This window comes from Hibiscus syriacus, unplaced genomic scaffold (assembly GCF_006381635.1).
Source record: "Hibiscus syriacus cultivar Baekdansim isolate YM2019G1 unplaced genomic scaffold, ASM638163v2 tig00111057_pilon, whole genome shotgun sequence".
NCBI lineage: Eukaryota > Viridiplantae > Streptophyta > Magnoliopsida > Malvales > Malvaceae > Hibiscus > Hibiscus syriacus.
The window spans coordinates 92,134-101,618 of NW_024062965.1; the positions used below are offsets into that span (position 1 = coordinate 92,134).

General features: G+C 36.0%; 1 pseudogene; it reads right to left on the reverse strand.

The window, feature by feature from the left end:
- Positions 1 to 785: 785 nt before the first annotated feature.
- On the reverse strand, positions 786 to 4,695 carry LOC120151421 (annotated as a pseudogene).
- Positions 4,696 to 9,485: the final 4,790 nt, after the last annotated feature.

Genomic DNA, 9,485 nt, shown 5'->3' on the forward strand with positions numbered 1-9,485 from the left:
TGACGCATATATTACACCAGCATGAGCAGCCATGGATCCTGCCAGTCGGGTTTAATTTAAATTTTCAAAACTTAAAGATCTCATTGAAACTCTTAAAAAATTCGAGGAGTTTCATAAGATTTCCTTTCCTTTTTTTTTTAAAAAAAAAGTTAGATATCTCACGAAAATTTCTAAATTTTTTTAGACGAGAATTTTGGAAAACTTTAAAATTAAAATTTTGAGTAAACTACGTATTTAGTGATTCACCTATTCTTACAGTTTCAGTTTAGTCATTTATTTTTTTTTAAAAAAAATCATACATATTATTACGTTCAGTTCGTTTTGGTCACCCATTGTTAAAAAATAAATGAAATTACTGACATGGTAATTTTTTTTTCCAATGATGTGATATTACCTTATGATAATACACTAACATCATTGTTAATTTTTTAACAGTAAGTGATCGAAATAGAACTAAAATATAATATAATATATGATTTAAAAAAGAATAGTTGAAAGATCAAAATGAAATTGCGGGAATAAGTGGGTGACCTAAACACGTAGTTATCCTAATTTTTTTTATTTTGAATGTTGTAAAAGGCCAAAGGTTTATTACAAATTTCACAAAATTTGCCCCCGAGCATGTATTAGCAGAAACATGATTTAGATTTTTTTGGGAAAAAAACCCAAGCATAATTCAGTAGTAGAGATTCCATGAGGGATGTCAGTAGAGAAAAAAGGTAAGAGAGAAGCGCGGGGGGGGGGGGGTAATCTTGAGTGGCATTCAACAGCCAATTAATATTACAATAAATCCAGTATCAAGGGCACTTCAACACATGCTTCACATCCTTGAGTGATTCCAGTTATCTTCATATTGATCCATGAACTAGTCGTTGAATTTCTTGAAACTCGACATGATGGTTGGCATGTCTTCCTCGGCAGGTAAAATTGTTGTCCTCAAGTGGAAGACCGAATCAGAAACAGTGAAACATTTAAGCATTTTGTAAAACTATCAAAACAAATGTCAAAACCGGTCCATGCAAATCATCGAACGTGACCAGAACGAAAATTCTCGAGAAGGGTATGTTTTGAAGATGATTATTAGAAATAGGAAGTGATGAATGAATGGAGAAGTACCCGTCTTTCTGTCCGAATCCGGAACCATGGACAGTGGAGATGCCTGTTGCTTCCAACAAATTGAGACAATAGAACACATCTGGGACCTTTCCAGCTTTCTTGGCTGCTTCTATAGCTTTCGGAGGCAAGCGTATTTGAGGAAATGAATACATGGCGCCTGTAGGATTACCAAGAAGAAAACACTAAGGAACAATGGCGGAAAATGAATGATTTCGTGTGACCGGTTGATAACAACAACTGTTTACCTTCAGTGAAATTACAAACCACGTTCTTGCAGCTGTTAAATCCATCAGTCATTATCCTTGCTCTTCTCAATGATTCAAGGATTCCTTGGCTGCGAGTTTTAGTTTTAAACTGCATTGTTAGTATAAACTTAAAAGGAAAAACGTGCATTAAACAGTCTCCGTGGGCATACCTTTCCCTAACAAATTGCTCATATGAAATGTCCCCAGGTTTGAGTGGGTTGACCATCAACCCCATCTGCAAAGAGAAGAGGAAGCTTACTTATCTTACGGTTAAAGAGAACCACAGCCGGAACTTAAAAGCGCAGAAAATCGGATGACAAATATCTGAGCAGGAACATTAGGACTGAGTGCTATTGATGCAATCTTGTAGATCTAGTCAACTGTCAGTAATATAAGATCAGGAAAGCAAAACAGGACTGAGCATCCATTCAATGATCCGAATTATGTTCGATCCACCAAGGAAGAAGTCTATGATTGTTAAGATGTAACAAAGTAAAGCAATTTAGTTGCATTGATAAATAGCAAGAATCATAATGAATTTATCCATTTGACAATATCATTGAAGTAGCGACATTTGGGAGAAACTCTTCACTCGCTCTGAAACGCACGAAATTCGTTAAAGCTAATTAAAACGAAGATGCAAACCTGGGGAGAAAGGTTGGTCATCTCAAAGTATCCTCCACGCTGCCCAAATTCACCCCAATATCCTTTGGACACGGTGTGGAAAGAAACGAGCTGCACTTCCTTGCTTATGGGAGGCCTCATATCCATCAAAACCTTCCATTGGTAAACGGAAAAGTAGGCAAGTAAAAGAATTAGCATCCCATAAAAATCATTCAGATGTAGCTTGATATAACAGCATGATAAAAGAGTATACCTTTTTAGCACTTATAAAGGGACGCTCGTCCTGGTATATATTCTGTTGATAAACCTCATCTCCAAGTAACACCAAGTTTTCTTGGTAACAGAAGTTCAATATTTCTATTAAGTTAGCTTCGCTGAGACACTGACCAGTAGGGTTCCCAGGGTTAATGATCACCATTGCTCTCACCTGGTCATATAAGCATAAAAGCGGAAATTTAGGAAGTTAAACTGTTTGGTGCCAGCCAAAATAAATCTGATTTTTAGGTCCCCATATGCGAAATGGGATTATTTAGTCAAACAAATTATAACGCTTATGATTCTTAAGCAGGTCACTTTTTATCCATCATTTCATCTAATTGATGTTTGTGTATTTCAGACCATGTTTCTCAATTCTTTTGTAAACGAGAAAATGAAGAAGTATACTGACAGTTATTCCTTGAAGCGAGCCTGTGCAGCTAATTCACGAAGATGTTAATATCTAACCCCCAGTTTGCAGTCTCTTCCAGGTAGTATGGAACAGTGAACTACAAGGAGAGAGATTGTAGCCGAGTAAAGTGGATACTGTGGGACAGGAACCAAAATCTGGCAAAGCAAAGTTTTTTAGTAGTACCATCAGAGCATTATGCACTGGGCCACATAGTAAATTCGAGATGATACAGATGATGAAATTATCTTTTAGAAAATAGATGAGGAAAATATGTTACCCCATCCCCTTGGCCGCAGATAATACAATTCAAGATCTGCATCACACCTTTGCTGGCACCATCAGTGAAAATATGAGTTCTGGGTTGCTGCCATCGGAAAAAGAAGCAAATAATCACTAAGATTACAACTTTGGAACCAAAATGTGATTTTTTTTTGTACGAAAGGTGATATCGTGAGTGATAGCATCTAGATTATCACCTAGGATACCCATCACGCCTTTCAATGAACTCAGCTACCTCCTTCCTTACTCCTGGAATACCTCTGGAATCACTGTATGCACCTAGATAGGTAGTGAAGGAACAAATGTTATTTACACTGCAGATCATATTCAAATTCCTTAAAATACTATTGGGAGCTGTTCATAGATCAGCTATAATGGGATACTTGTAAAGTAATAGTTAAATATAAATAATTCGATTAGTAGATTATTTAAGTACACAGACTGAAGAAAACAAATCGCAAACCGGACGTATTTCGGGTGGTTTAACAACAATTTTCATATAAATAGCTCAACGATATACCTAGACCACCAGAAGTCAATGAAAGGTAATGTTTCGCTCTTGCGATTGCATCTGCGGGAAATATAAGTCCTACATTAGGATCATCTAGCAGAATGGAGCTTGGCACAAGCAACCACCTGCAGTAGAACAGATTTATCAGTTCAAATACATGCTATTAACAACTGAATGAGCAAAACACATTAATTCCAACAGATGAAAACTGAACTACATAGAACTTAAACGTCTATCTGGCGTGGGAAAGTCGGTGGTTTTTGTCCAAGAGCATGAGGTTGCCAACATTTGTGAAAATAATCTGCAGACACAAAAATAATGCCACAAAACAAATTAACATATACACATGATTTTCGTAATTGAAAATTTAATAGCACCATGTTTTTACAGATCAATTCACAAATCACATGCAAAATCATCAGCCATACTTCCCAAAACACCAAAAACATAGAATTCTGAAAAAACATACTTCTTGAGAGGCATTAAATACATGGAAATGCAGTCTCCCAGCACATAATGGGACTAGTAAACCATAGGGTTTCATATACTGCACAGAGGTTTATGCAGTCATTTTAATTTTGTACGTGAACAAGAATTCTGTGGATAAAAGTTCAAACTACGAATGTAGAATCACCTCATCAAGGCAGGCATTTAACTAGGAAACTCTTAATACAGGGAAGGACACAAGATCTTATGTAGGGGTGGGGAACGAATTTGAACTTGTAAAATTCTAGGGGAGGGACGAAAATAGATTTTCAATAGAAAATGCATGAAAAAATCTAAAATATAAGATAATTTTAAATTTTTAGGAAAGACCGCTCTACCGCTCCAAATCCTTTTAATACACAAAATAACTTACGGTTCTAAAAAGAAAAAAATCACAAGAACAAGTTATGTGCGGTAAATAAGGACTATACTAACATGATCATTTCCGAATAATAGGCATGAACAATCTGGTTTAGGTTTTAAAATGCGCCAACAAAGAATATGTAGGAAACTGGAATTTGCACATTCTCAGTTAATTACAAAAGCTAAAATCCCCAACATATAAGCTACTGCTGCTTCACTAGCTGTCCAGCACAAGAAGCTGAACTGGATGGTAAAATAAAATAAGGAGAAAGCAAGCAAAAACATGCCTTCTTCCCTTCCTTCTGAAGCTCAGAAGCTCGAAGATACAATTCCCCTCGGACTGCATATTGAACTTTCTTCACGTTTTCGTTCAGTGTCTCATAGTCTAATGCCTTAGGACCCATGATACATAACTTCTTCCTTAAACTTATCGATATATGGACTCAGTACTCAAACCTGTAAGAAAACCTTAAACCATAAGTCGAATTTTACATTTTGATTTTGTATTAAAGAAATTTGTTCGTTTTCCATTTCCAATACGAGAATAACAATCGGCAACACAATTCGAACGTAATGATAAAATCACTCTTAAGCCTAAATCTTAAAAATCGGCTCCAAAGCTCATCTGATACCCAAAAGCACGCATCAACGAAAATAATTAAAATGTATTAACTATCACTAAAAAACCCAGCGTACTTGATTGAAAACCATGCAGAGAAATGCATTTATAATTAAAAAGAAAAATAAATAAGTAAATGGTCTCAATCAATATAATCACATAATTAACTTAAAACACGAACCCAAGAATCCGCAAAAGAATCAATTAAAGTTTCAGTACCCAATCTCAATTAATAATAAATAACCAGAAATCCCAAAAGATTACCCCTTAAATTCAATTAGCAAAATGCAGAAACGCTAACCCGTGGGATGAAGTGCACGGATTTTGTGTAGTTGGTTAAGTTGCACGTCTCAGTAGACTTTCATGTCAGGGAAAGACTAATACTCCTATATAAAAGATGTGGGGTGTTAATGAGTTAAAAATGGCAGTGGCAGAAGCAGAACCACTGAAAATTGGATTATTTCAAAAAAAATGTGGGAATTTGGGTGTTTTATAAAATCAAACGACAAAAGATAAAAGTGATCGAGGAAGTGTGGTGTAGCTTCTAACTGAGTTCTTGGTAGATATTAAAGCTTCGAGGATTTCACATTGGTCGCATTCACTGAGTCCAAGTGTGGTTCATATTTGATTTCTTTGTAATGGCAATGGTGGCAGGGTAATTTGATCAACATCTATGAATGAGTCATTGTTTTATATATATATATATATATATATATATATATATATATAGAATTATTTTGCATAGTGACAAAATTAGAGGTGGATGTCTTATGATGGATAGCATATGCTTTTCCGTAGCACTGATTATGGCATCTTTGGTGATAAGTCAATAACATTTATTTAATGTTACATATAATGTGAATATATACATTCAAATTAAAACAAAACAATAAAATTTACAGATAAAAAAATAACCAAATAAACATATTTTAAAAAATAAGGACCAAAATAGCATTAAAAGAAATTTGGAGGACCTTACAACAATTATGAACAAATCAGGCCCCCAATGGTCATTTTAAACAAATATAAGTACCATAAACAAAATATCCTATAAATAATAATTAAGGACTAAAATAATTAACCCGAAACATGAAGGACTAAATGATAATTAAACCATATGCAAAACAGTGACTAAAATAAAATAATTACAAATCTCATGACCAAATTAACATTAACAAGAATAACATACTATATAATAACAGGACTAATTACAACATTTTAAAAATGAGTGCTCGAAACATAATAATGTAATTTCATTAAATGGTCCAAATGTGAGAGTACAAAACAAGAAGGACCTTGGTGTGCTATTATGCCCAAGGCAGAAAACGAGAGGGGTGCCAAAAAGGCATCGTTTTACTTTGGTATTTGAACGCAAACCCAAGCATAATTCCACCAACTCCCCTCATTGTTCTTGTTTCAGAAAACAGAGAGAGTTCGAATTCTCCTAACTTCCCTCGTGGGAGAGAGTGAGGTCGCCGTTCATTTACGACAGCCACGCGGCTCATAGTGGAGCCCATGGTGGCCGGAGGGATCAAACGATCCCAAAAGGCTCCTTTTATTCTCAACTCCCTAAATCTCCACCTCTCTCAATCTAAAAATAACCCTACACGCCTAGATCTAAGAAAGGAAACCGAAAGGTTTACCTTCTGCCGTTAAGTCCGCCGTCATGGGACCACCACCGAGTTATGTTGAACTACCCACCACACAAGCTTTTTCGCTCGGATTTGCAGTCCGACCACCAGAGCTACCATCGTTGAACCAAGGTAAACCCTCCCCATTGGTTCAAATTTTTCGAAAGTATTTTTGTTTTTTTTGTTGTTTGGTTCTGGTTCAACTTGGTCTCTCAAGTTTTCCTTCTCTCTCTCAATTTTTTTTTTTTCTTTTTCTCTTGAAAACCTCTCTGATTCTTTTTCTTCCCCACCGAATCCCCCCCTTTCTATCTCCCTATATTTTTCTCTTTCTTTTGATTTATATCCCTATATGTTGATATCAACAGGTAAATCCTCTCGAGATTTGGTCTTTTTGTTTTAATATTTATTGCTTGTTGATAGACTGTGATTGATTGTTCTGACTTTAGGTCACTGTAGATAAAGCGGCAGCGTCAGAGGCGGTAATGCCTATAGCAACAACAAACGGCGACGGCAGAAGCTATCTAGGGTTATGATGAAACCCTAGGTGAGTCGGGTAGGGTTTGGTGTTGGGTTGGATTCTGGCTCCGGGTTTGAGTGTTGTTTGGGCTTGAACCGGGTTGAGTGACTGGGCTCTAGGTCGGTTCCAGTGGGTTAGGCTTGGTGCTGTAATCTGGGCTTGGGGATTGGGCCTGCAATAAAATATGTAACATGTAATAATAATAATTATATAATTAATAATAAATAATAATATTTTTTAAGACCCGAACAAAAACGGGTGTCTACACATCTAATATGCAGATGCATAGAGTCAGTCCAAACCATAGTCACATACACACAGTAGCGCGATCTTTGACAATATTGCGGTAACTATGGACCAACATAAATGACATAGAAAGATTGAACAACAATCTGACTCAAACCCTGATCTTATAATTTCCAATTCGGTCCTGTATGTGCCTATGGACAATGATAAATTCCAACTCCAAGGAAAAGTGAGTATTGAGTAACGTTTCAATTCAAGATCATGTTCTTTTTTTCATTTCAAAATATTATTTTAGCAGATAAAAATGTTTATACTGCTTTTACTGATTTAATTTTGGTATTCCTTGTTTTTACCGTTGATCACCAGGGGAGTAGAGGAGGAAGAAGTAAATGGACAATCCTTATTGTCGTATAATCGGTAGTTGCATTTTTTTCAACGATTGCATTGCTCATCTTTCATACGAAGAAGAAAATGAAAAAAAATGAGCGTGGATGATCCAAAGCCAGTATCCAAAAGCATGATGAGTGGCAGAACATTTTCATTGCAAACCCAGTTTCTCTACACGTAAACACATGGGAGGTAAGGAATATAGATGAATAGAGTAAGGAAGAAGTAATTAACTCGTCTATACTGCATTTTCTTATTGCAGATGTAACAACTTTTGAATCAGAAATACCAATGATATATAGCCTGGAGGAGATTGAAGAAGCTACATATAATTTCGATGAAAGGAAGAAAATTGGAAGTTGGGGATATGGTTATGTGTACCATGAATACTAGGATCAAAGGTTCCGACTTTCGTTTTGTTGCTGATTTTTCTACTTAAATGGAATTGAAACGACTTAAGCTTTCTGCTGCACTTTCAAGAGGTTTCGATAAAGCAGAGTTCTTTGCTGAACTCAAGTTCTTATGCAAGGTTCATCACATAAATGTGGTAAGTTTACGAGTTACCGACCATTAACTCTTGTTTAATTTGTCTCAGAACATGTGTCATCATGTTCTACTTACTTACAGGTCACCAGCCACTCTATTGGATAGCAAGAACGCAAATCGCACTCGATGCTGCAAAAAGGTATCAAACATTCACAACCACATGAAAGCGCGTATGTGCACAGGGATATCAAGACCAGTAACATACTGCTTGACAAGGGTCTATGAGCAAAAGTACTAAAATGAATTCCTTTCTATTATATTTGCTGCTATAATCTTCATGAGACGATGAATGTAATGCATTTCATTCGATTAGGTCGGGAATTCAGATTAGCAAAGCTTGTCGAGAGAACAAACGAAGAATATCTAATAGCACACGATTGGTTGGAACTCCATGTTACTTTCCCCCTGAGTAAGTTTTTAGCTTGTTGTATAAATCACTGATGAAATGTTCTGTTTTCTTACAAAATCTGTTCCCAGACTGAGCTTTCCCCCCCTTTGTTGATATGGTTATGGTCGAAAGATTGGTGATGGACTTGCAAATGACACTGAAATCCGATGTTTCGCCTTCGGGTTGGTGCTGACAAAGTTGATAAATGCCAACGTGCACTGGTTCGCGACAATAAGGAGCCGAACAAATGAGATCATTGAAAACAGTTGTAAGTAAATTGATTTCAATACAACAACAGAGGAGTTTAAGGTTGAAACATGTTCATTCACTCAAACATGTTCTCTAATTCCTTTCATTGTGGTAAGATAAAAATATTTTGAAGACGAAACCCGAAAAAAGCTTTAGAAGAAGTGAGATGGAAGTCTTAGAGGAAGCTATCCTATGGAAGATGCATACAGGTATACATGTTGGGAATAAAACGTAACGAGTAATTTCCCTATAACCAGATTAGTGAGAATGCGAAATAAAGCGGAAAAATATACCTGAAATTGATAACGGAGTTCAGCCAATTTTGTCTACGTCTCCGGATTGCTGCAGATCATTTACTAAAGAGAGAAAATTTACAGGTGTTTACAAAACACTCACAACTCACAAGAAGCTCTCTAGTATAGGAAGAAAGAAATGATTTAGGATGGTTTTGAAGCTAATGGGTTAGAGTATTTATAGTTAAGCTTAATGACTAATATTGTAAATACCCTAAAGTACAATGACTAAATGTGTGATTTTACCATTACCAAATTGTCAAAAATTTCAGCTTAATTTTGACAATTTGTTGCTGCCACCGAAAGTGGCCTCCAAAT